The sequence below is a fragment of the Gallus gallus genome, chromosome 4, assembly GCF_016699485.2.
Source record: "Gallus gallus isolate bGalGal1 chromosome 4, bGalGal1.mat.broiler.GRCg7b, whole genome shotgun sequence".
Classification (NCBI taxonomy): Eukaryota; Metazoa; Chordata; class Aves; order Galliformes; family Phasianidae; genus Gallus; species Gallus gallus.
Genome location: NC_052535.1, coordinates 21,504,847 through 21,532,373, shown reverse-complemented (window position 1 = coordinate 21,532,373; position 27,527 = coordinate 21,504,847). Strand labels below are relative to the sequence as shown.

At 40.3% G+C, this 27,527-nt stretch overlaps 1 protein-coding gene across 11 annotated transcripts in view; it reads right to left on the bottom strand.

Moving 5' to 3' along the window:
• The window catches only part of RAPGEF2 (Rap guanine nucleotide exchange factor 2), a 174,424-nt gene that overhangs the window by 145,628 nt on the left and 1,269 nt on the right, over window positions 1–27,527 (bottom strand). The window contains exon 2 of one of the 11 annotated variants that reach the window (XM_046940691.1): window positions 655–10,877. The exons of 9 other annotated variants lie outside the window; for them this stretch is intronic. The gene's annotated coding sequence lies outside the window, so the exon portion shown is untranslated. The remainder of the gene's footprint in view (window positions 1–654; window positions 10,878–27,527) is intronic. One more of the 11 variants, XM_046940692.1, reaches the window with a different exon arrangement.

Here is a 27,527-nt window from a genome sequence, read left to right as displayed (position 1 = left end):
CTTGAGAACATAATAGCTCCAAGAGCTATAACGCAGCCACAAAAAAGTCAGTTCTAAGATTAGGACAGAACTATTTAGCACCCTACAAACTACTCTTGAGATTTCACCTACTAATTTCATTCAAATTATTTCAAAATCAGAGAAGCTGCAGAGTCTGTTTAAGAGAGGGCTCCCAAAAAGTTAGCTTTGTTAGCACACAGAAGAGGTCCAAGGAAACCACAGCTCACCAGAAAGAAAGATAAATAGAATATACAGAAGATGATTAAAAGACAGTTACAGAGCTAACCTAATAATATGAGCACCACTGCCATGGGAATTAGGGAAGGAACACTAACAGTCCAGGAGACACTCTGCTGCATAATAGCCTGGCAACTGCAAAAAGATGGATTTAGTCATGCAAGGGTGTCTCCTACTTCAGTCCTAAAACAAAGCTCAAGTGCATTATGTTAGAAAAACAAAAACTCTCCCCTCTCCTTTCATTAAGCCTGTTTCATAGTCTCAGAGGCCTGTCAGGCAATTTGGTACTACTTACTGCTTGCGTTATTCCTTAATTTTGCTTTTAATAAAAACTAAATAAACTTTTTAAAGTTTTTAGCAAGGACAGAAACAAGGAGAAGCCTTTAAAAGAATGAAATCACACTGAGTTCAACTTACTCTCCAGAAGCAGTAGGCTGCACTCACCTCCCCTACTCTGCCGTCCCTAAAGAGTCAGTAACATCAGCAACCTGCCCTTCATCAGAGAGCACCTGCTGGAGAAGGGACAAAGACTGCCCCGTGGGATTACTTCAACAGCTCACTGCCTCACCACCTAGGATGTTTAGCTTTCAAGGTGTAGGCTGTTCTCACTGTAAAAAGAATAGAATGTACCTGCACTTTATATAAGTATGCAAAAGCACAGTACGTTCAACTCTTACTGTTCCCAAAAAGTGTTACTCAATCACTTCTAATACAGGAGCACAATTTAATAGAGGCACTGGGCAGCTTGTGCAACTCCAGCAGGGCAATACCGAGTGCTGGCCAGAAGCCCCAGTCAGCCCTGCAAGCTGTGTGCCCAAGTCCGTCCTTGCCATGCTCTGCAGCATGTTCTTTTCAACTCCCTGCCCACTGCCTGCTCCAAGCTATGCCCCTTGGTATGAAACAGCACATGCAGGGGGACGAATAAGTGACAGACTCTTGGGATTACACTCAAGTGTCAGCTTGACCCTTATTATGTTAATACTACCAAGGAGAACTATAACCCCAGTTCTTCATCCTCAAGGATGAAGGCAGGCATTTTAACTGGTTTCAGGACTCTTGAACCTGTCTTTCATACTCCTTTCAGCTCTAGCACTCACCCTTCTCTGTTGTTCGGGTACTGGCAGGTAGAATGGATAAGGCAGAAAAATGAGACAAAATTAATCTCAAATCATTTTCCAGATTCAGAATCAGAGAAGTCTTAGATCTCAGGCACGTCTGAGACAGTCCTTCTCAGCCTGTACCAGCCTGCTCCTGAGAGCCACAACTTACAAACAGGTGGATGTTCTTCCTTCCATTAAAGCTTTCAGAACACACCATTTTAAACAAACTGTTTACTCAACCCTGTCAAGCACTAAATTAAAAGTTTCAAAAGTAAATATCTCTATCATGCAGAGTTTTATCATTGAACACGATAAAAATCTAAATACTTACTAAAATGTTCTTCTCATGAGCATGATTTTCAGCTTAAGTGTTGGGGTCTTTTTTTCCCCTCTCACGACTCAACTGCCACAGTCAATATGCCATCTGTCTGGGTGCTAAGCATCTTATTCTCCTTTCCCTGAAACTCTCAACAGACACCAATGCTGAGGGGCAATGAATACAGAAGTCCACTTGCACTTGCGAAAGAAGAGCATGCTCTTTAAGCTCAAACAGTGGAATAGTGCTGAAAAGAATGTAGAAAAGCAAGACTGAGATAAACAAGAACAACCAGTGTTTCAGAGAGTATAATCAAGGCTACATGTCCTGGAGACCAACAGAACTTGGACTTCTCAGAAACTGCATGCAACGATAACCTGTTGCTCAAGTGACATGGCAGAAAAAGCATTACTCCTCTTTCTCTCCTCCTACCATTACCACTGGACTAATTTAAGTTGCCTCATAGGAATGCAGAACTGGTTACAGTTGTGTTGAACTCGTGTCCTAGCTTAATGGACACGTGCACCCGAACATACTCTGCTATGTTAAGAAAAACAAATACTAGGGGAATGCATCAGGATAGAAAGAGCTATAAGGGCAGGCCACCACTACTGAGGAGAAAATGTAACCTGCTCACATAACAATTAGCCCTCTGAAAACAGACAGAGAAGAACAGTACTTGATATCTGTTCTTCATAAACTCAAGATCAAGCATTACTTAGCAGCTTTTGCTCATGCAGAATGAGCGTATTTCCTCAGCTGTGTCCTTTTCTGATCAGAACTTCAGGTCAGAATGGAATGAGGGTTCCTTCCCTAACAACTCCAGTATAGTTCAGCACCCATTGAGCTCACCACAATCAACAAGAAAGCAGAACTCATATTCCTTTTTTTGAAGATAAAAAGTTATTTTCCTAATTCATCCCTGTGGTTTTTTTTTCTGTCAAATGTATTTACTGTAAATGAAAATTTCCATTTACTCTGCTCATTCATAAGTAGTAAAGAAGGGCAAAGCCAACTGAAGTGAGTAGAATGGAATCTTTGAATATTTACTTGGTTCTTCAGCTTTCATCTTTCACAGAAGTTATACAGCTTGGAGATAAATGACACTGGCAATTTATTTGCATCATTGAATTCTGAACAAATGCCTCTGAAAGAAGGGAGAAGGGGAGACGAAGCTGCAAACTTGTAGTTCAGCACCTAAAAGCGAGACCAGGCACACAACAATACATTTAGGACAGCCAGTGTAGCTAAATGAAGTTATATTTAACATTCTGTGCTGCTAATGAAAGCTTTGTGTTGTTATAAGCACAGAGTCTATCAATCCAAAGTGAGAAATTCAGGACAAATACAATTCAGTCAAACACTAAATCCAGATCCCAGCTAATCTGGACAAGTATACAAATCTTTCTGGTTTATGGGATACTTTAGAGAACATCAAGATAACATACACCAAGTACAGTCATCCATCTCCATTAAACACTTCTGTGGCATAAAGCTGGACTGCAACCAAGTCATGCCAAATACCTCAAAGCATTCCAGAAAGAGCAAGGGCTGGAATTCACAGTATGCTCTTTATCAGTGTTGAATGCAGAACTTACGTCTGATCGCCCCTATGCAGCACACCACATATACCAATATCCTTTAAGAATAGCAGTTAGTTTACAATTTCAGGTATGAGAGACTGCTCTGGTTCCAACAATCCCCTCCCTCCCTTGAGTACTGAGGACTACACTTTTCTCTAATTCTTTAGATTCTGAATTCTTCCGTTTAACTTGTGGTCTAGCAGCACTACATAGAGGGAGACCACAGGCTTCTGCTAACCAAGTTACCTCCCCACAGAAGTAAAAGTCCCTGGGAAGGGAAGTAAATACCTCAATCTCAAACAGAGCTCACCTCATTCAGGTAACTCCCTTGAATGCCTTTTTATATGTGTACATCAGACATGCAGTTCTCCAACAGAACATTGCCTCATCCATATGTTTATTTCACATGCCCCAGTTAACACATCCAACATTCACACACTGGCATGAGAAAAGAAAGAAAAGTAGCAATGTAAAACTGCAAGATGACATTATTCTTATTTCACAGGAGTCTATGACCTGAAATGCAATGGGGCAGTTACAAAATTGTGCCATGGAGTTCCTATGGAAAACGATATTCAGAAAGAAGAAAGCCAATATAAAAAAAATACAAAAAAAAAAAAAAATCACAACATGAAAAACCCAGACAGTCAGAGCTATCAAAATGTCTGCCAGCAGGGCTCAAAACCAGCTGTTGGCTCTGCCAAATCAGTTCGTTTCTGAAATGCATTCCTTTGTCATCCTCCCAGTGGCACCCAAACAGGATTTCCTGCATTAAACTCATTTTTCAGCATTAAGTAGCATTCACAGTGAATTGTGCTTTAAAAGTATTGACATTAAGAGCATACTGTTTATTCTCTGCATAGCTACTAAGCAGCAACTCCCACTACCCAGAATTAGTGGTTCTAACAAACACCATTTTTTCCAAGTTTCACTAAAATCTGAAAAATCCCAACTGCTTTGGTTTAGCTCAGCTGAAAACAAGTTCTGTTGCCTAGAGCAAGCAAAAGCTTCACAGGGTGCAAGGGGCCCCGAACAAAACACACTACAGTACAGCCTCGGCGGACATCAGTGTCATGTCATACTTCTGAAGTTTGTAACTGTTACTTTAGATAAGGAAAAAGCAACTCTGAACTGAATGAGATCGTTCTTTAACAGATTTATTCATTGTTAGGAAAATTTCTGTACAACACCTTTTTTTATTATGTAAAAATTGTCATTTGCTGAGGCAAACAAAGGGCTACAATTGCTTAAAAGAGAACTGCAGCTTAAGCTCATTTGCAAATGGTATCTCTCTCATTACCAAACAATTACCGTTTATTATCTCTAACCTGCCTTACAGTAAATGAAGACGATTCCCAGTCATTTGCACTTCATGAATACTGCAATAGTCGAGCAGTAGTAAATCCCACGCAGCAGCTGTGCTCTAACAGCATATCAGAGAAATGAAGAGCCAAAAAGATGACTACCAACCATCGAGCACATCCTCTGCTGGTGCCTGCACACACATCTCTGCAACGTGGCCTCAGCTGCTTGGCACAACTGAGCCACAAGTGACTCAGTGTGGTTTGTGATGGCCTCCTCAAGGAAACTCAGTGTGCAGTATCTCATTAAAAACATGTTTTCTGAATATTCATTTTGTCTCTATTCCCCTTTTCATTAATACTATAAACAACTTTTTTTTCATCCTAGGATTTTCTGAACTCAAGGCCTGGAAACACTTGCAAGTCATCACAGTAATCTTTTCTTCTCCCTTTCCTCACCACCCAACTGAGACAAACATAACAGCTAAACATCCAAACATTGATCTTCCCCACACTTACCTCCTTTAACTTCAAACTCAAAAGGAAGAATATGGGAACCCCCTACAAGGTCTATCAACAAAGTTACAGCAAATCAGAGACCAAGCAGGTAAGCAGTCACAATGAGAAGGTGAGAAGTGAAACAGTGATAGTGCTAGACAGAACTTGGAAGACAAGCCATTGAAGAACCAAGTGCTGTAGATGAGAACCACCTTTGGCAGCAACTTATTCAGGTGAGATACAATTCAGTGGTCTTCTGTTTTGTTCCACAGAAATTCATTTTCTTGAGTACACTGTTCCAGCAAATATGTCAGAATCTCACCTTCTGCAATAGGTATGGCTTTGATAAGCTGAAAGACACTGTCAGAACTGTTAGTTTCCTCTTTCTCACTAGCTATCAACAGCACATATCAACAGCTTTTCCAGCATGCCTCTAACACTCCATCACAGCCATGCACTCATCCTGACTCGTGGTCAACTTCCAGTAACCTTTTGTTACACAGAATTTAAAGAAAAAAATCCATGATCCCACCTCTTACCTTCTAGAAAGCAACTTTTTTTTTTTTAAGTAGATATCCATTGGATATACACAACCAACAGGATGCATTTTTTTGTTGTTGTTTAGAACTGCACAAAAATATAGGAAAATGGTCACTGTTTTCAGGCATCGCAACAACACAAATTCTCATGAAGAAGAAAGCCATGAAGTTAGATATTTGACAGATGACATTTAGAACTGCAAGCAAATTCCAAGTTCTCTTAGACAACACAGATTACATATTTTGTTTGCAGTAAGATCTCATTTTCTCTTTACATGCAATTAAAATCCTTACTGTTGCACCATTTTGTATAAAGCAAGGCCATGAAATCACACTAAAGGATTTAAAGGACCTTATTTCAAAACCTTCCAAGTCCTAGCCCATGATATCCTCAAAAGACTACGGAAGCACAGAAGCAAAGGTAAAACTCTCCTCAAGAGTAGGTACTCTGCCACTTTCTGTGAGCACGGGAGCTCAGAGATGAAGGTGATAGATGGCAGATGCCAACCAAGAATTTACAATTTATATCCTTAGAATGGCTAAGTTAGAATGGCTAAGTCACTGTTGAAAAGCATTCAAGCAAGCCATTTAGTGGACATCACCATCATTACAGATGCTTCTTAACTAAAATACTGAGATTATAAACTGGATCAATTTACAGGGTTTGTGACTTAAGAGGGCTATGTTTTTAGGCCTCATTTAATTACACTAGAGCTGTTGTGCATAACACTTGATGTAATCACACTGCAGAGCTCAAAAATCCTTATTACAAGTGATTAAAAGAAAACCTTGTTTCCTTTCAAAGGAACTGGCCTCTAAACAGTTTTAGTCCACCTGAAATTTACACATACACAAACCATTAGGGAGCCTGTTCTATGTACTCAGATATGTTCTACATTCTTCTTTATGTGCTCAGAAATCAGCAAAAATAACTATCAAGATAATATACTCCAAAAATGTACTTTGAAGGATGCAACATAGCTTATATTGTACAGACAAATATAGGTGCTTCAGGAGCACCATTTCCAGCCCATGCAGTGCATGGGCTGGAAGTAAATAGAGCAAAATGAATGAAGACTGCAGAAGCTTCAGCTAAGCCACCTAACACTATCAAAAAGATGGAAGTTACTAGACGAAACACTTCTATCAGTATCAGCAAGGACAGTACTAAGCCTTGAACATGGCAGGTAAACAGTAGCTTGCCTTCCACTAATCAGAGAATGGTTTGTGTTGGAAGGGTCCTTTAAGATCACCTAGTTCCAACCCCCTGCTATAGGCAGGGTCACCTCCCTCTAGATCAGGTTGCTCACAGCCTCATCCAACCCGGCCTTGAATACTTCCAAGAAGGGTTCATCCACAAGCTCTCTGGTCAATCTGTTCCAGTGTCTCACCACCTTCACAGTAAAGAATTTCTTCCCAATATCTAGTCTAAATCTACCCTTTTGCAGTTCGAAGCCATTTCCTCATAAAAAGTTCGCCCTCAGCTTTCCCATAGGCCCCCTTCAGGTACTGGAAGGCCACTGTAAGGATCCCTGTAGAGCCCTCTCCAGGCTGAAGAGCCCCAGATCTCTAAGCCTGTCCCCATAGCGAAGGTGCTCCAGCCCTCTGATCATCTTCATGGCCCTCCTCTGGAGCCACTCCAACATCTCCATGTCCTTTTTGTGACGGGGAACCCAGAAATGGAGGCAGTACTCTGGGTAGGGTCTCATGAGAGCAGAGTAGAGGGAAATTAGGGCACATGCATTAACTTGATATTTAAATACAGTATAATATTAAACTTATACTAATTTTTCTCCCACAGTACCACTACTTTCTAGCTTCCTCATGAGTTGAGACAGTGGAATAATCACAAAAAAAGTTACAAATACCAATCTTGTCCAGACAAAATTGCTAGGATGGTTAGCTTTGTCATTACAATCCTGCATAATGATATCATCACAGCAAGTTAGTAAGTGTAGAACACAAGACTACATCTGCATGTTTATTTTACTATGTTTACCTCCTTCCTATTTGCTACACATGTGATTTGGCATTACTTTTATAATCGAACTGTGCATTTTAAATAATGGCATAAAATCGCATATATTTCACCCAGTATAAATCAAACCCTTTTTCAAAGCCACAAAGGCTGTTTTGTTCCACACATTCACTTGTCCAGTATGCAAAGTATAGCTGTCCATCAGCTAGCATCCTTGACAGCATAATTGCTAACCAGAATGTAAAAAACATGAGGAGGGTCAGAACTAAGAGAAATGCCAGTAACATGCCTTGTCACATGCCCTTGGTACTAATTTAAGATTCTCCTTCGCTAAGACTCGCCTCCAGCCACTGCTGCAGCCAAACCAGGAATTTGCAAAAGGTTAAGAATGCCTAAAAAGACACTGTTCTGAAATAAGTCATTTTTGTACCACTCCCAGTAATTTCCAAAGAAAGCAGCAGTTCTAATCACTAATGGTAGCCTCTTCTCTCAGAAATAGGCTCAGCTTTTCCACTAGCCCTGAGATTCCATTTTTCCAGCTTCTTACCTCTGTCAAAGTAGGTGTAAATTTAGCTTTGTGAACACATAATGAAACTATATCTCACTGAGGGCACGGCTATTCTTCTCATTTCACTGTTGCCAAGTCATTTTTCTCTCATGCTATGATAAAGCTAAACACAACAGCAGAAATGCTGAGGCTGTGACAATACATAAAGAAAAAAATCCCTCTCTATTATCAAATGTGTCCACTTATCTTCACAAACATGAAGAAAAAACATGTAAACATTTTTTTGTCAACAGCTTTCAAGATGCTACAGTAATAAGGGAGAAACTGATTTGTATAATTCTGTTAATTTGGAAGGAAACAAATACTTGTGGTAAGATTTACTTTCATGCTAAGAATACATTTTAGAAAAAGATTGGGTACAAAATCAGAAGCATTGATACTCTATCCACAGAATGTATTTAAAATTCAAAGGTCTGTATTGGGTGAAAGAATGCTCCTTGTAGCAATCCGGCAAATATTCACGCTCACGTAAGTGATCCAACAGATACACACTGCTGCAGAATAGGTACTTTCCTAATGTTATAATCTACATTAGAAGATCTAGAAGTACTTATTTTGAATTCACCAATTTTAATGGAACACAAGCAATGTTTTGACTGCTGGCAGGCTGCCATTCCTTACATTTCCAAAGAACTTTAGTTTTCAGCCTATGCAGAACAGCCTATGGATAAGAAAAATCCAGCTTTTACAGAGCTGAGCATGCATGAGATACTACCCTATTCCCAGTTTCAAATCCCTACTTCCCATTTAGAGACACTAATCAAAATAAACACCTGTTCTAACCATACCTATGCCTAACCAACACATCTATTTTAGCATTAGTGATCTAGAACAACATCCCAAATATCTTCCAAAGCCTGTACACCTGCTACTGGTTCACATTTGACAGTTCTTTTCAAGGCCTAGAGTTAGTCATCTCATTTCTACAATTAAAATTGAATTTTAACTAAAGAGTTTTCAATCTTCTTATAGTTTATACTCTGCTTCCTGAAGAACATCATTCTGAGTTTGCTGAGGGAAATGTTTGTGGCTCTCTGTAGGGGTTTTGTTAGGTACCACTGTGTAGATGTGGCACATACGGGCATGGTGGTGATGGACTAGATCTTAGAGGCCTTTTCCAACTAATGAATTCTGATCTCTTTAAATCTGCTGAAGCTAAGCAGTATGAGCAGCTTATGTAAATCAGAAAGAAAATAATTTCTTCAGGTTCCACAAGCATAACCATTTCTGGAGTTCTACCTTTTCTTAATAACTGTTTATACTTTATTAACAACAGCACAGGAGCAAAGGATTTCTCAGGGATTTTTCATATTGTACAGTTCACAACTTAGAAATGCAACAGTCTTATCTTCTTGGACTTCAAAAAAACTTCATGCAGGAACATAGGGAAAGTGAACTAGCAAGACTGTACATAACCCATAGAACGAATTCTGGTTCGTGTCCCCCTTTCTCCACTCTGGGAAAAAATATATATATTTGGAAAATTAAACAGATTGGATCTCTGCAGCTGTTTGAAAGATCATCAATGAATGTCTGATCTCCTCAGCTGAGTTTCCAAACGTACCCTTTATTAACATTTTTGCAAAAAATGAAGTCTACAAACGAAACAGTTTAAACACAACTGCTATTTCAGGCAACTTAAGCCCCTATGTGACTACATAAAGTGTATTTTTTCTGTTTTGTAGAGAAAAGAAATTGACCCTCCCAATGCCCTAAGGGCTTCTGATACTTTTTTGTCCTGTTCATGGCAGAACTCATTAATATCTATGGCTTAAACCAGCGTTCACTCGTGGCAGCTGCTGACGGACCACTCATCTGCTCACTGCTGGCTCTTTGCTACGCATGACACGTGCTGCTAAATGCAGGCTGTCAGAAGTGTTGAAATGATTCACTTCTAAATATAGTAAATCTAGGTTATGACTACTTAAAGAAGTTGTTCCTTAACTTCAGATGTTAAAAATGAACCAACAAGTAAAAAATACTGTCAGTTTTACTGTCAAATTTGACATTATAGTTTTCAAAGGGAATAAAACAAAATTATCCTCAGGTAGAAAAATTTGTAACTTTTTCCCCTGTTTACAGAGCAAGGTTCAATTAAATAGTGAGGTCTCCCATCTGCAAGAAACAAAGCAACCGTAGACTACTGAAAGTCTATTTTATTGTCACTATAGTTTACCCAACAAGCATCATCTCTAAAATTACTGTTCATCCATGATGGCAACAGTTCGGTTTCCAGAATATAGAAATACATCTCTCTACAGTAGAGTTTGGTACCAGAAATTCAGAAGGAATTTTTTTCTAAACATATTTATGAACATTATGCTATGGTTTTCATTTCCCTCACCCAATGCATACAGCAGACTTTAAGAGAACAATAGCATCCTGACAACAAACCCAGATCCTACTCTCAACATCAAAATTATTTACAGCTACAGACATTGCTTGGCTACCTTAAATCTCAAGGAGTGCAAATACTCTATTTCTAATGACAAGAGAAAGCTGACAGTATTTTGAGGCATTAGGTTGTGTTTCTATGTGGAAATAAAAGAGACTAAACTTTACTGTAAAAAGAAGAAATTCAGTCTTAATGGAGATTTTAAAGTATATTTACTTCCTTCCTTCATGCAACTTAAGTTTCATATTATGCATTAAATTGTGGATGCTGCTTCTATTTTGAACTCTTCCATATTCCACTGCTGTCAGTGCCCACCAACGTCAGCAAAGAATTTCTTTTGGCTTTCTTCAGGTTTGCTGGAACTTAAGCAAAAAAGAAAGAAAGTAAGCCTTCCACCAAGAATGTTTCAGCAGAGATACAAAGCTCCTTACTTTATTTGACATTAGTACTGTTACTTTCAACTCCATATTGTCACGATCAATTTCTTAAGCAAGGAGTAAAAGCATCAGACCTGTATTTTCAGACACTATACTGGCAATGAATAAGGGACATGAGGTCAGCTAGCGCCTCAGTTTACTCCTCCTTCTCTATGAGTACTTTTTTGGATCCAAGCAGAAAACTGAAAGGCTGTTTCTGTTCGTAATTCTATTATAGGTATACTCTATCTTCCAGCATAAACATTTTACACACACCAAATAACTAGACAGTAATGAATCAATGCAACCTACAATTTTCCCCCTCCCCTCTTTACACCAGTAGCACTTTCTCTTTGAAAACATACCATCTTAGCAAGACCAAAAATAATACTACAGAGGACCTAATCATCCCACAGTCCTGCATGTCCCCCTGAGAAATATGAAATACAGTCAGCAGTCCAACCCTTAAGCCAGCTTGCCTAATGGCTTCATGTTTCATATGGCAATATTCATCATCTCAGCATTCTCCTCTCTTTATTCTCAAAAAAAGGTTTCATACCAGTTGCACCATATTTTTGTAATTTATTGGAAAAAAGAAGGCTGTTTCAGTTTCTCTTGGTACCTCTTATAAATAGAAGCACAGTGAGATGAGACACATCCATCAACATCGCAGACAACCAAAAATTCAGGAGCACCTGCAGATCAGTTAGCTTAACAGTCATGTAATTCATTGGTGAAGTAATACTTGTACAGGAAGACATCAAGGAAACTGCAAACACTTCACTAAATTTCATGAAAATGAAAGCTGCTATTATCACTCCTACACCCTCTCTACAGACAGTTTTATAAAAAGAACAGCCTACAAACGCAGTCAAAGCTAGCTGACACGAGTGGAGACATCTGCAAAAGCTGCTCTGCCAGTACAGTATATGTCACTTCTCAGAACAAATAGAGTATTTTGTGATATAAAATGATCAAAAGTATTTTTGCTGGTTAAAAAATGAACAGAGCATCAGTTACACTTGTACTACTGCACAGGAAAGCATCACAGACATTACCTTCCTGAAAGAATGCCAGTTTAGACAAACTCCTGTGGCTACAGTACACTATGCAACTTATTATGGCACTACATTCTCTTAAGTCAGTACACGTATGATCTTGTCAACATGCTTAGATCAAGAAGCTGCTAGAATCTGAGTGCATTGAAAGCACATTTCTACCTGGATAGAAATAGGGAGCAGACAGAAATAAGTTAAAAAGATTGGTCATACTGAGAAAGCCCTTCACAATATCTTGCAGTAAAATATTCACATACTTAGCTGTGGAAATTAGAATCAACACAGTTCTGATGTGTTTAAGCAAAAAAAAAAAAAAAAAAAAAAAAAAAGGGCTCAGCTGCTATGAACTGAATGCCCACAACACTCTCCTTATCTAACCTTCCTCTGGAAGTTATTTTCTTCTGCAGCTGCATTAAATGAAACAATATGGCTTTTTGAAGAACTACAAATCAAATAAGTTGATGGAGGAGACAGTTAACAGAGAGAAGGAAAAGAAGATAGCTGGAAATGTGTTGTGCACTCTGACCTGCAGTGCTTTTATATTTTATTCTTTTTCCTGTACTATTCATCTGGGGCTTAGCCTGTAGAAAAACACTAAGCTTTTAGAAAGACATGGTTCTGTTAAAGTGGTTAACGTTCATCTGCACGTCAAAGTAGTCACACAAAGCATCTACTTGGCTGTTATATTACTCTTAGTGAACATCCCTGCACTTCCTTGTTTAGCATTTTCAACAACCTTAAGAAACCGTCTGAACTCGTGGGCTGAATGCTATTATGTTATTAATAGTTACAGGTACTATTTCCAAGTTCTGCAGTAGTAATTATTGCCTCTATTATTCTTAAGCAGCTGCACCTGTTCATAAGGTGTGATCCAATGAACACTTCCAGGCTTGCCATTATATTCATTTTGCATACAAACAAGTTTTGTTTTGTTTCTCTTCAAATAAGCTGCCCTGAGTTTCTCTTCAGAGAAACAGGACAAAACGCTGACATCAAATCAACTTCCTCTGTTTTGGACAAGGGAAGCAATACAGATGGTTGTTTCAATCAAAGGCTTACAGCGAAAGCAGCACTGCAACGCGCAGGGTGACACACAGCATCGTAATGTTGTTGTTGTTAAGTGTGATTGGTGAAAGTTCTTCTCTCCCCCTCAAAATCTGGAGTGTTTTGATGGGCCAACCACAGAGACCCCAGAACCCATGTATATGTGCAACTGCATCAGCTACTGAGGACTCCATAATCATTAGTTACACCATCACACAGTAAGTTGCACTGCAGGACATCAGAAGCAGCATTTGCCATCCTTGAACAAGAAGATACACAAAACCATTTTTTCATGAGAGTGTTAAAAGTAGAAGCACCTAAGTGGCAAAAAGACAACAGAAGATGGTGTTCTGAAAGTCAACTTCTTAGCATATCCACTAATTTAAATGGCTCTGAGGTGGCTAGCAAGTCCCTGCAAATAGCAGCCAATGCTAGTCCAACCGACAGAAGAGAGCAAAGCCTTAAGATATCCCTTGTTAAGCAGGCAATGCCTCTCGGCTGTCCACAGGGTAGCAATTACAGAAGAGCACTCAGCTGTCATGCAGAACCAACTAAAAGTTCCTTCTAGATGGCTGTCATTGGGAGCACAAGCAACCTCCAGAGACGCTCAAAGGAGCTGGACACAAAAATATATCCCAGAGGGTTCATTTGCAAGAAGTCAAATTGGATGGAAAAAAAGAGCACTCCAGTCCTCCACCCGCTCTTCCAGCTTTAATGGCAACAGAGTGCAAAACTGCTTGTTGCTAAAATATTCCCTTGCACACATAAAAATATACTTCTTCACCCTCACTTTACACTGAAAAAAAAAGCATTTCTTAGGATCCAGATCCGCAATTCTTCCCACTAGTCCCGAGTGAAGTGCCAAACAAGGAGCAGTCAACAGAAAAAGCACAAGAAAAAGTTTATTTCTCAAAAACACATAGAAAGACAACTTTTCCAGGGTCCCACAAGTTAACTCTGGATACAATCTATATTTTTAAAGATGGCATAGAGTTTCAATAATTCCTTTTTCAGCTGATGTTCAGGATTCCATCCTTAACAAAACAAGGGAAAGACTGATTGATGAACTGCTGCCCTTTTTCAACCCACAACCCCAAGTATGAAATACCAGTTTGGAAAAAAACATCCTTTTTACACTCACATATGGTATTTTACAGGCCTCCTACACAACTTGAGTTTTATTTCATGTTTAAGGAACAGGTTTCACTTGTTTGAACCAAGGATAGTTAAGAACTGTTATCTCTATACCAAGAACAAACATAACGCGCTAGCTAGTAAAAGACATCATCATCAGAAGAAAGTAACAAAAATGTTCTGCAATTGAATATTTAAGGTATATTCTCATTTCAATTATTTTGAGCTGTCAATGAATAAAACTGTTAGCTTCAATTGCAATAAGTCATTTATTCTTAATGCAAAATAGAGAAAAACAAAGAAACCACATATACCCCACTGAACAGCAAATAAATTTTCTCGATTTCACACAAGTGTAAGCAGATGTTTGAATAGAATTTTTTAATATACGAAAAGTCAGAAACCATTTCTAATGGTATCATATTGTTATTACTGGGAACTTCATTTTTTAATAAAAAGCAAATGTAATCCACTGAGACTATTGATTGAACAGAAACTTCATAAGTAACAAGCCAAAAAAAATAACTCCAGTGTGGGCTTGCTTTCTTTTTTTAATTCATCATGCAAATAAATGTCAGCGTAATCACCATCTCATCCTTCAGATTTTGATACTGTACGGGATTTGCAAGAGAAGCATTTCTTGAGGCTGGGGAAGGCATCTCCACAAGCAGCAAGTACAATTTAGCGATTATGACAGACTGAATTCCTCTTTATCCCTAAAGCATTTTTTCTTCCATTGTTCATTACCGAAGTGAATAGCTTCAGAATTTTATAAAACTGAATCCAGGCATCACAAAGGGATCAGAAATAGAGATCCTCACAAAGAAAAGACTGCAACTGAAGAGAATGGGAAGAGCAGAGAATAAGCAGTAGAATGAGTGGACGGAAAAAACTCCCAGTTAGTACCAACTGGGAGACTCTCAGAGACTTTTCTTTCTTTACCTGGCTTTCTATCAGGTCATTATATTGCCCCTACCTGGAAGTTTCTCACTCTATTTTCTTCGTCTATCTTGGATGAAAAGGCAATCTTCAGATTAACAGGTGGCCTCATTTTTATATTTATATTTTTTTTAAATTGCAGGAAAACATCTTTATGTTCTTAATAGCTCTTCTGAGAAGATTAAGTAAACCGGTGAATTAATTCCCTGGGAATTTCCTCTTAATGTTCCCAAAGTAGGGAATTCATGAGTGAGTTAACTCTGTTTGGAGAGCCACTCTACATAAATGTACTTCTCAAGCTAGCAGGCCCATACTTCAAGCTTTCTCAGTGACTCACAATCGCAGCCTCACCAGGTTTTGCAGGTATTCTCTGAACAGGTCGTTTGCGACTTTCCACCAAAGCAGCTGCAATGCAGATCTCTCATGGGCCATACGGTCAGACCTGGAGTTTGCTCAAATGATTCAACCTCAGCATCCCGCTGCCAAACATCATGGTGTGGCCTGCAGTTCTGTCACTGGCTGCAGTTACAGCTCCTCTACAGAACAACCAGCTCTTGTTCCTCTAGCTACTTACAGTCACTACTTTATCTTCTGAAAACAAATCACGCATCTAAAGGTAATTCATTCTGACATCTTACAGAGCATTTAGATATGAAACTAAGATAGGAAGCGAATGAAAGTAAGTGCAAAAAACATCATTTTCAACCCTCATCGCATGGCCTCTCACCTCACTTTACAGCTGCCAGGTCTACTCATTAATCTGAGTACAGAACTGCTCATTTCTGCATGCAGTCTGACTGCAGTGGTTTCAAGGCCAGCTTCCAACAGACACCAGACAGCCTGAAAAGAGGCTTACCAGCCTTCTGCATTTTACAGCTGGAAAACAAGGCACAGGAGTTAGTAAATTTTGAGGGTTTTGTGTTGTGTGTGGTTTTTTGTTTGTTTGTTTGTTTTGTCTTTATTATAGGTCCCTGTTGTTTCACAGGGTTAGCAATTAGGAAAAGGAGAAAAATATGAAACAGCCTAGTTACTGTGGTGAATATTTAACAGTGAGAAATAAAAAGTAAAGCTCTAAAAACATACAAGCTCCTCACTCTCTGCAGACTGGATGGAAAAGGGAGCAGGAGCAGTTCACACGCTGGCTGAGCCCGAGCCCTCACTGTCAAAAGGGCACTTGTTTTTAATCTCATGTTTTATTTAAACACAGAATGCAAAATTGATAACACAACGAGCAGGGCAACAAAAAGGTTAGAAACAGGGTGAATGTACAGAACTGTTTTGTTCACAGTACTTTCTTAACAAATGCCACAATGCCTGTTGGAGGAAATTTAAATCAGTGTGGTCAGTACTTAAACCTGTAATAGCTAAGAGAAGTTTTACATTCACTAAGCTGGTTCCATAAGTCTCTTTCAAGTAGTGCTACATACTAAGAATGAGGTTGTCAAATAGCAACAACTAAACTCACAGATTTGGTTTCTTGAAACTTGTTCAAGGCAACAGATTGGAAAGTTTATTAAAAGTAAATAGAAAGTATTAAACGCAAATCAGTTTCGTTATAAAAAGTCACAAAGCCAGATACAGGGACTTGAAGTTCACAACAAGTTCCACTGTTGTTGACAGGAGGAGTTACTGGTCATCAGACTTAGGAAGTACATAGGATAAATGCAAAAAAAAAAAAAAAAAGAATAGCAACCATGATAAGAAGATTTGGCAGCAGGGCCTTTGCTTAGATAAAGATTTTTAATTTTGACTTAAATTATAGCTAATTTTCAAATTCCTTAGAGTAATACCTATTCCTCAAGAGTACTTTAGAGCACTGATTGCCTTAAGTAGTCACACCAGAAACACAGAAGTTCGATCAGTGCTGCGTGAGCAGAACAGCACAAGCTCAAATGACTAAGCAGTGCTGTGTGAGAAATTAGCTCAGCATTTAAGACCTTGCACTGAACTCCAGCCACCACAAAAGCAGTTATTTCATCAAAAGCATGTGTTGCACTTCTATCCCACATCTCTACTGCCCTCAGAATTACCACACTCTCTCAGAAGACTAGCTGAAGAGAATGCCTTTTGTTTGTACATGAGGGGGGAAAAAAAAAAACCTCTTCCTACCCTAGAATTAGCAAAAAGCCTTATGCATTTCATGACCTTGGGCTTTGTATTCTCATCTTCTCCAAGATGGCAGAGACAAAGCAATGTTGGTACCAAGACCATGCCCCTAAATTCTTGGTGGAAGTACACAGAATGCCTGAGCATTTCTCCCACGTACATACATATTCCAGTCTAAAATAAAGTCATTATGGCCTTCCAGTACTTAAAGAAAGCTTATAAATTGAAGGGAAAACAACTTTTTTTGCACTGTCTGACATATAGGACAAGGGGAGGATGGTTTAAACTAAAAGAGGGGAGATTTAGATTAGACATGAGCAAGAAATTATTTCCTCAGAGGGCAGTGAGGCCCTGGCACAGGTGCCCAGAGAGCTGTGGGTGCCCCATCCCTGGAGGTGCTCAAGGCCAGGCTGGATGGGGTCCTGGGCAGGGGGCAGCCCTGCCCATGGTAGGGGTTGGGTCTGGGTGGGCTTTGAGATCCCTACCAGCCGAAGCTATTCTATGATTCGATGGTCTGAAACTCCACATGGGAAATGAGCCCTGCCAAACAGGACAGAGTTCAAGTTCCTATGCCCCCACACCCCAACCCACACATAGACACTGTTCAAAGTTGTAATGCTTTCCAATAAAGCAGTTAGCGTCTTTTGCAGTTTAATCACTTGTATAACTGATGTGGACACCAAAAGATGATGAAAAAACAGTACTGTTTTTGGAAGTGAAGGAATATAAGCCACAGGCAGCAGAGCCTGAAATCTGCAGAGTTGAGGAACTGTGCTTCACTGTGGAAAAATACTTTCTGTACAGCTCCTCTTGGGAAGGAGCAGGGAGAGGACACGCCAGAAACCCACAACAAGTAGCATTTTTGGAATACAGCACTTCCTGACCTTTGCTTTCAGATAAATCTGAAACAAGATGTCTATAAATAGAAGAAAACAGAAAGAAATCAAGTAGGATATCATGTAACACTCGTATGAAGTGGGATTTTCATTTTTCTTTTAAAATCAGATACCATTTTCCTAAAGCAATACAACTACTTCATCAACTCCTAACTCTATTTACAACAAACTGATGTAGAATCATCTTTCGCTACTCTCAGTAAATTAAATGCAAGTCTCTCCACATGCTCATGCAACACACAAGGCACTCATGCCCATTTCTACCCCATTAACTGCACTTAATGAATTTTAGTATAGTTTCAGTATTTAATATGAGCATCTCGTTTTTGCTACCCTTTCACACATTCAGCAGAGCTGCAAAGTTCAAGTTGCGTATTTTCTACTGCAACTAAGAGCAGCCTGGAACAGCCAGGGTAGGCATTAATTCATTACATGTAGTTTAAAAAAGTCATCTTGGGAACTGCATTTTAGCAGCTGCCTAGCTGCAGAGGTGTCAGCTGCATGCTGGCCTGTCAAATTGTGACAAGCACCTTCTAAAAATATACAGCTGTGTTAGGGGGAGCAAGCATCATGCAGCTATCGCCAAGATTGCTTTTTTGAGCTAAAAAATAGAATAAAAATATGCAATAAACCAAGATGTCTTATAAAACTACCTACAGTTAACTGCAGTACTACTTCACCTAAGAACTATTTCTAAAGGCCAGGGCAGCCATTAGAGCACCTGTTCCAAACAAACCCCCTTTGTTTAAGAGACGTGTAAGGGAACTCCTGTGCTAAGATGTGGGCCAATGTCAACAGCAAGCCTTCCTGGGTTTATTTAGGTTGTGTCTCTGCAAACTGTGCTACTTTCATCACAGCTGAATGTTCATTTACTATCCAGCTAAGACAGACTGCACGAAAAGTTCTGTTTTTTTTTTTTTTTTTTACTTTTTTCTTTTTTACATTCATATAGAATATTCATTCACACAAGAATGTTAGACCTTAAAAAGCAAAGTTAGTTCATCAACCCTACACAGTTAAAGGTTTGGCCAATTGAAATGAGGATGTACTGAAGTTATTTCTACATTTTTTCTATAAGTGGACAATATTTTCTACAATATACACTGTAGGGTACTTTGTAAGTAAAAGAGGAATTTCCTTCCCACTACGAAATTAATACACAGGAGTGAAAGCACTAGGTAAGACTACTTAAGTGTTTCCCTAAGTGCTCTAATAAGAAAAATACAGGAGGTGGGTACTTTAAGGTACAAAATCAAAAACTACCAACAGGGGCATAAAAAGGGGGAAAAAAGAAGCCACTGAATTATTAAGACTGATATTAAACCATAGCACCAGGCTAGGTACAAAGAGTAAGAGAAGGGAGAAATGGATAAAGGATTCACATTCCACCTGGGCATTCAGAAATACACCATCTTCCCATGCAGACCAGTAGCACATGCTGCTGCAAATCTCAAGATCCTCTGCTCCAGTCACTAAACACTGCTTTATAAAGCTAACAAAGCATTTTTGTACACCAGCACATCATATACGTAACCACTACTTTCCAGAAATATCCAGTTGTCTAGATATTGTTCAGCTTCTGAACAGAGACTTTACTAAGAGTTATCCTAAATAAAAGCCTTACAAGCTTCTTCAAGAAGACTTAGGAGAAATGGAGACCAGCTATCCATCAGTGTCGCGTCTAGCAGAATAAGAGCTAGCAGCACTAAAACAGACGGCTGCCTCAGACACAGCACAGATGCAATAAACTCCCCTCCTCCCCCCCTCTGAAAACCTCTGCACCAATTACTCTTTCCTTGGCGTTGTTGCCTCAAATCATTTTTAACAGCCAAGCTTGAGCTGCGTTGCCATCTGATAGTCAATGAGCAGCCTGTGACCAACGAGCAGGCATCATTTAAGTAAATCATCACAAATTAAAATGAGACATCAGCTGAAATTAGCAGTTCCCAGCTGCCACAAAGCGGTGCAACAGGGCTGGAAACACCTTTACCCTCACTACAGCCCCCCTGGTCAGCACACTGCTCCACACCTGCATCACACAGGAAGAGATGCTCAGTTCTCAGAGCAGGGTGCTCACAGACAGATTTGGTGCATCATCTAGAAGTGTATACCACACATCAACAGAGAAGATGAAACGCAACTCTGACAGAGACCTTCATAATTACCTCTCCATAATTTAGAGTGAAAACTGCTTTACTCAGTCTTTACTGACTACTCACTACCTCTGTAGCTGGGAACATATTCCAGAAAATACTTAGCCACTGCATCAATAAAAAAGAGGTTAATAAATCAGAGCGCATAACTAGCACTTATAACAAACTGGTGCAAAATCTCATTTCTTGTTCCACTGGCCATCCTCCATAAACTATAACTCCCATATTTTTTTTAAGATACATTTGCTACTTATTCCTTTGAGACTACAGCCAGAGAGGAAGCAATCCAATCAAATTGAGCTTCTCTATACCCTCAACCTGTATTTTATCCACAAGCTAAATGAATATTTTACAAAGGCACAGTACTAATGTAACTTCAATCAGTGAGCCATTTACAGCCAGCAGGGAAGCGGCCACTCATTAGCCACCCTCATCAGGAAATCACAACTCAGGTCAAGACCAACTGGGTCACTGCAGCTTTTGGCATCCAAATGGAGTTAGAAGAAGCCTCACAACATAAGACATCTTGGCAACACAGCATGCTTGAGCAGCACCAGGCATCCAAAACACCAGAGCCACCAAGGGCCACCATACGTCAACACAACAAAAGGCTATGATGCCAAAATACTGACATAGCTACATAAATAAGACTGCTCCTTTCCTACCTTCCTGCTAACTGGTGTGGACAGCATGCCCTGTGCACACTGAGGAGGGCACTGGTAGTGCCTGCAGGGACACTGACAGTGGGTACAGAGATCTGCAACAGCATGCGGCCAAGGCACGCTCCATCCATTCACAATATAGCTAAATATTTACTGCTGTGTATTCTGATACTCCTTCTGACAAAGCCGAAGCCAACACAGCCATTTGAGTTCCTCCTGGCTGCCCACACAACTGAAACATGCTGCTGATCTCAGTGAGATTAAGTATTTTGGGACAATGTTCAGGTGAAGGGACAGTTTCCTAACAGGATGATGCACTCATCTCAAAAGAAAACGGAAATACCATAGGGTCTGTATTGTAGATATGTCCCAACAGGTAAGAAACAAAAGCGTGCATTGTCACTCAACACGCACACCAACAAAAGCAGGTTCCTTTTACACCTTCGTTTCTCTCAGAAAGAGCCCCCAGCATCCATTTCTCAGCTGCCTACAGCAGAGCAATGCAAACACAGACAAGAGTCAGTATTAGGCACACAAAGCCTATCAGGCATTGGCACGTTACTCACTCAATACAGTGTACACAAAGATAGTGTTGCTAGCCGAGTTTCTTACCATTGTTACACAGTAATGAGGGAACAAACACCTACTACAAAACAGAGTTCTCACAAAGGTTTCCTCTGAAGTTAACCTCCAGTACAGCATGTAAAGACAGAAGAGCTCTCTCAAGACCTACCTTGTACACACGCATCATTAATTCAAGAAACATCCTGATTTTAGAATCACAGAATCGTTTCAGTTGGAAGCAACTCTTAAAGGCCATCTAGTCCCACCCTCCAGCTGTAGGGAGGTGGTCCCCATGAGGGATACCTACAGCCACATCAGGTGCTCAGAGCCACAGCCAGCCTGACCTTGGATGCCTCCAAGGATGGGGCATCCACCACCTCTCTGGGCAACTAGGAATTGCAGCAAGAATAAATACTCCACAATATTCCTTTTATTATTATTTTTTTTTTATATATACACTTGGAGAAAGTGTCTGAAAACAGAGCACTGTACACTCTGTGGAGGTTAGGCTGTTCAGAGGTTCCTACACGAAGCCATAAACATTTCCATTCCACCTTATAACGCAAGCCTTCACACTTCTAGTAGCATCAACACTGACATTTGGAGCCATAATCTAAACCACACTATTGCACCACCCAGATCTCAGTAAGAAAAAGCCACACTCCACCTCTTGGAGTAAGTCATTTATCTTTTGTTCAGCTAACAAGATTGTATCACTTATCCTGTTTATATTCTGGCCTCACAAACAGGCAGATCAGCACAAATGAGGAAGCAGAAGACATCACATGAAAAACAAAGCCCCTAAACAAGCTTTGCCACTAGAAAAATACAATGCACCATTAAAGATTCTGCCTCCTGGTTAAGTAAACCCAATCTCAAACAGAAGGATCTTCCAACTGTATTGGTGGTACAGCCTTTGTTTTCCATCAAGTGCTTACAAACCACATTTGCATAACATACTACCTCATTTCCCAACGTGTTTTGGGGTTTTTTTTGGGGGGGAGGGAGGGTTAATAGGACATGAAGTCTGAATGACTATTCAAACGGAAAAGGCTACCAGTAATTTTCCCATCAACTACAGAACAAGTAAAATATAGACAGTGACACGAGTACCCTTAAAAAAAAAAATAAGGCAAAAATGTGGAAATTTTTTATCCAGAAGAATATTAATATAGAAAAACTATTTTGCTTTATCAGTGATTTAGAAAGGCACATTTTTCCCCCATGACCACTGAAATATTTAAATTTTATCTTTTTCCTCCAGTGTTTTAATGATATATATATATATATATATATATATATACATTGCTCATTGTTGTTAGTCAGAATCCTTCAGAACTGCTGAAAACCAGATATTAAATCACTTTTACTCAGGCCAGACAATAGAGAGGCACACAAAGGAATATATCTACAGATATATGTACATAACAGAGCTGCATGGAGACTAAACAGCTTATCTCAACTCCAAAAACAATGCCGTAAGAAAAGCTCAGCAATAGAGCTCCCCTCTCTCCTTGTTTTCAAGAGAAGTGGAGAACTCCACAAAGTTCATAAGAAGCAAAGTGGAGCACCACTTCCATTTTGAGACTTACTAAAATGCATCCTTTCACACAAAATACATCCAGCAAATTAAATCTGCAATGCTGGCGGCAGTGAGCAGCGTGCAGGCTAGGCTGCCTCTCACAAAGGCTCTTTGTGGAGCTATCTTTCTGCCAGCGCTCCTTTTGAATTCCCAAACAATACCTTGCAAAAATTAGATCTCCTACTGTGGGAAAGTTCCCAAGACACAAGCCAAAATACATTTTCTCATGAAGCCCTCCATGAGGAAGTCAGAATTCTTGCACCATCCGTTCAGTGTACATATGGTTGTTCTCGAAACAGCAATAGATCAAGAAGCAGCATCTTGATTTAAGAAAAAGAAAAGACATCAAAATCAAATCAGAGATTCATCAGAATGAATTAGTAGCTGTCACTTGTTAATAAATTTGAGTAAGAATAAAGACTTTTAAAGTCCTGGGACTGAAAAAAAATGTAGCTGTTTTTTTAAACCACCTTACACCAATTACAGGGGAGATAAGCTAAAATACAAATCCCCCGAGAAAACACTCAAATCTTTTTTCTCTTCTCCCTCCACAGGCACAAAGCGTTTTCTGGGAATAACCCAACAGACCATGGAACAATGTCCCTCCCTCCTGAGGGGGAAACATGATTTTGGGCATATACTTGCACACCACTGATCCGTTGCTGCTTCTACGACAAGAACAAACTAGGGCCTTTCTGCCTCTGCAGCTCAGCTGATAGATTTGCTTCTATCCAGCTTCGGCATTCATTGTGCCCACTGCTACAGTTAAATAATGAATTTCCAAGTTCAAGTTCCCAGTTAGCTTGGATTTGTACAGCTACCCCAGCCACGACCTGCTGATGCAATGAGAAAGCAGGCACATGTTCAGGATAAGGCTTCAAATCAGCTATTTCTGCTCTGCAGATAAAGGTGCTCTCATTGCAACCAGGGCTTTGCCGGCAGTGGTGAAGCTCAATGCTGCACAACACAGAAATCTGCACATGCACAGAGGAATGGCACTGCGATGGGGGAGGATTAATGAAAAAAATTGAAAATAAAATCAAACTTCTACATTCTTATCACTGTCAAAACTCTTAGCAACAAAGCTGTGAACACCTATGGAAAATTCCTTCAGAAAGGCCTGAAAATAAAGGGATTTTCTGCAAGAACGTGCAGACAACCAAGCAGTGCATTACAACACAAGTCCTCAGCTTCAGGAAGTGCATGGAAATTTATGGTGGAAGTTCTGAATCAGACATTCCTGAACTTTTCTTACAGACCAAGATGAGTGAGGTCGCAGGAAAGAATGCGAGCTAGGCGAGGGCTTGCAGTTCAGGTTACCAGGCTCAATGAGGCCCATCAGTAGAGTTGTTTGTTCAGTAGGATATTTTGTTGCAAAATATTCTGTAGCTCAAGAGTAAACAACAAGAGAAAAAGTGCACTTCTACTTCAGAGTGATTCTGTCACATACTTCCCATTAAACACATCACTTGTTCTATCAGGTAAAGGCCTCGCTTATCCAAATTGGTACTTTGTTTTTAATTCGCCCAGTTACAGGCTGAAATGTGACAAGAAAAACAACTATGGCTAAGGCACATCTGTGTCCTAGCTGTTTCCCCTTATCTGCATCCATTTTCCTAGTTATGACAGAATCACAGAACATCCTGAGTTGGAAGGGACCCCCCCCCAAAGGTCAAGTCCAACCCTGGGCTCCACACAGACCACCCAAAATCCAAACGCTATGTCCAAGAGTGGTATCAAGAGCAGTATCCAAACAGCCCTTGAACTCCAGCAGCTCGAGGCTGTGCCCACTGTCCTGGGCAGCCAGTTCCATGCCCGCCACATTCTGTCGAAGAACCCTACCCTAACCCCCAGCTGCCCCTCCCCTGACAAAGCTCCGTGCCATTCCCTTGGGCCTTGTTGCTGTCACAGAGCGCTGCCCTCCGCACCCAATGAGGAGCTGCACCCACCACCAGGCCTCCCCCTCAGCTCCTCTGTTCTAGGCTGAACACACCAAGTGATTCAGATTCAAGGTATGGCTCAGACCCAGATAGTAGCACTTCAGACACTGTTCTGAGCATGCTAATAAATATCTTCTCATGTATTTGGCACATTCACACACATGAAACTTGAATCTATTCCCTTGCATCGGACTCACACATGAAGCACTTATCTGCTACGACCCCGTTGCTTATTTGCTAAGAGATCACTATAACACAGAGGAAATGTTCATTTCTGGCTTATCTTCGTATTGCACACAAACACACTATCAGTGGCTACAAGTTAAAAATAACACCACTGAAGAACAAGTTGAAAGATTATTTGGAAAAAGCCAAGGTACATCCTATAATTAAACCATTGTTCCTCCCAAGCACTGAAAGAGGGAACATCTGCCCAGCAGTGGCATCCTGCTCTGGTGCCTTCCGGCACATGACAACATGCCAGCACTGAGCCCAGGGCACCAGCAGCGCTTCTCTCGCCTGCTAAGACAGCCTGGTGCCACCATCCCCCCTGTGGCTTCTTATTGCTGGACCAAACCACATCAACAGCTTCCAGAAGGAAACTTACAGTACCAAATGTATATCTAAGACATACATACATTGAAATAGCCCTTCCTGCAGACGTCACTGTGCAGCATGAAAACAGTGAGCCAGTATGTGGAGCTTCTGAGGTAGGGAGCTCCTCGCATACCATGCCATGCAAATGAGCTGCTAGGGCAGAGAGGGATTAGTGCTGGTTCTCTTACTGCAAAGCAAAAGGAGCCCTGTTTGGGGTTTGTGGGTTTTTTTTTTTTTTTGGGTTAAACTCCTCCAGAACAGAACTGCATGCTCTCTGAGGTGGTCTATGAAGCTAATAGGAAATGGTTTTGATAGGACTGAAATTTTATAGCTTTAATCTAAGATGACATTTGGGGAAAAAAAACTAGATTATTATTAGTCACAGCTCAAGGGCACAAAACAATTTGTAATTTATGAACATTTAGAAGTTAGATTCCCCAAAGTAGTTAAATTAACTTTGCTGTTCAAGTCTTCAAAGAGAAAATGAATAGTTTAATAAAGCAGTTAAAGAGCTCTGTTACACAACAGACATGCTGAAGTACAGGCTACGTATGTTTCCATTTTTTTTATTTAGAGTCGTAGTCAATGGAGTGTTGAGTTGTAATATGTAGAACTCAAAGAAACTTCTAAACAAGGACACACAGAAGGCATATGGTGCTAAGAACTTCCCAAAGCAGGTGGGCAATTATTTGCCTTCCAAAAATAAAATTAAAAAAAAAAAATCAGTCCTGTCCAAAATTACGAAGAGGCTTTTTCAGTACACGCGCTCATGCAGTTTAGTTTGCTTTCTCCAACATATTACATCAGCTCTAACAGTCACTGAAGCCGTACCTACACCTGAGTGCTCACAGTGCTGCTGTCACTCCACTCCTTGCTCTGAGCCTGCAGTGAAGACAGTCTGCTAAATTGGTGCAGGGCAGAGTAGTAATGCCAGATGCAAATTCACATCTCCCTAATTTGGGAGAAGCTGAGCCCAGTGAGTTGGTTAACATGAGCAGGCAGTGAACATGATACTAACACTGCTGTCATGTTATTTCCTGTACTGACATGAAGACGATAAATATATTTTCTCTTCCCAACACTCTGTCAGCTCCCAATGACTTGACCTAATGAGTTCCCAAAAGCTAAAAATAAGTATCTTCACAAGACAGCCGTAGAAACAAAAACATAAAAGAAAACAGGGACAGAAAAAAAAGTCACTTTCGGGGAACAAGAAAAAACAAGGTCCTTGTGTATTCATACAGAAACTTCTTTTGTTTGTTTGTTTTTCATTTCACTTGATAACTGCATTACAGAGATATCACTCATAGCTGCATTTCTTTCAAATTCCAATAGCACTGTAAGATAAAGCTGAGACTACTTTCAGAGTGGAAAACAAGCACTAGAGGACTGGCCAACAGCACAGCTGTGGACAGCAGGTCCAGGGGAGCAGAGGGCCCTCTCCCCACCATCTCACTCCCACTGGCAGCAATGGGCGAGCATGACTGAGCTCCAGCTCCCAGCACCCCCAGTGCTTGAAGAGGCTGCCCAGAGAAGTTACGGATGCCCTATACCCCCCGGGCAGCCTGATCTGGTGGGTGGCAGCCCTGCTCACAGCAGGGGGTTCGAGTTCTTTAAGGACCCTCCCAACCTAAGCCATTCTATGATTCTGATGACATGCTCTATTTCCCACCAGCCTGGTCTATTTGTGGCTTATTTTGGCCAGTCAGCTCTGTGTATTTCGGGGTGGGTTTCTTTTCCTGTGGCAACTGCCACAGCACACTTTCAGTCTGCTGATTCTTGAAGTTTTAGCACATTAATGCAGCCCTGGTGTTCCCAATTTAGCTCTATGCCCTTCACACTGGCTTTGTCCCTGCTTTCCAGCTGATTTCCTCACTGCACCAGTTCCTACTTGTTCATTGCTCTTTTTAGCTGCCCCTTG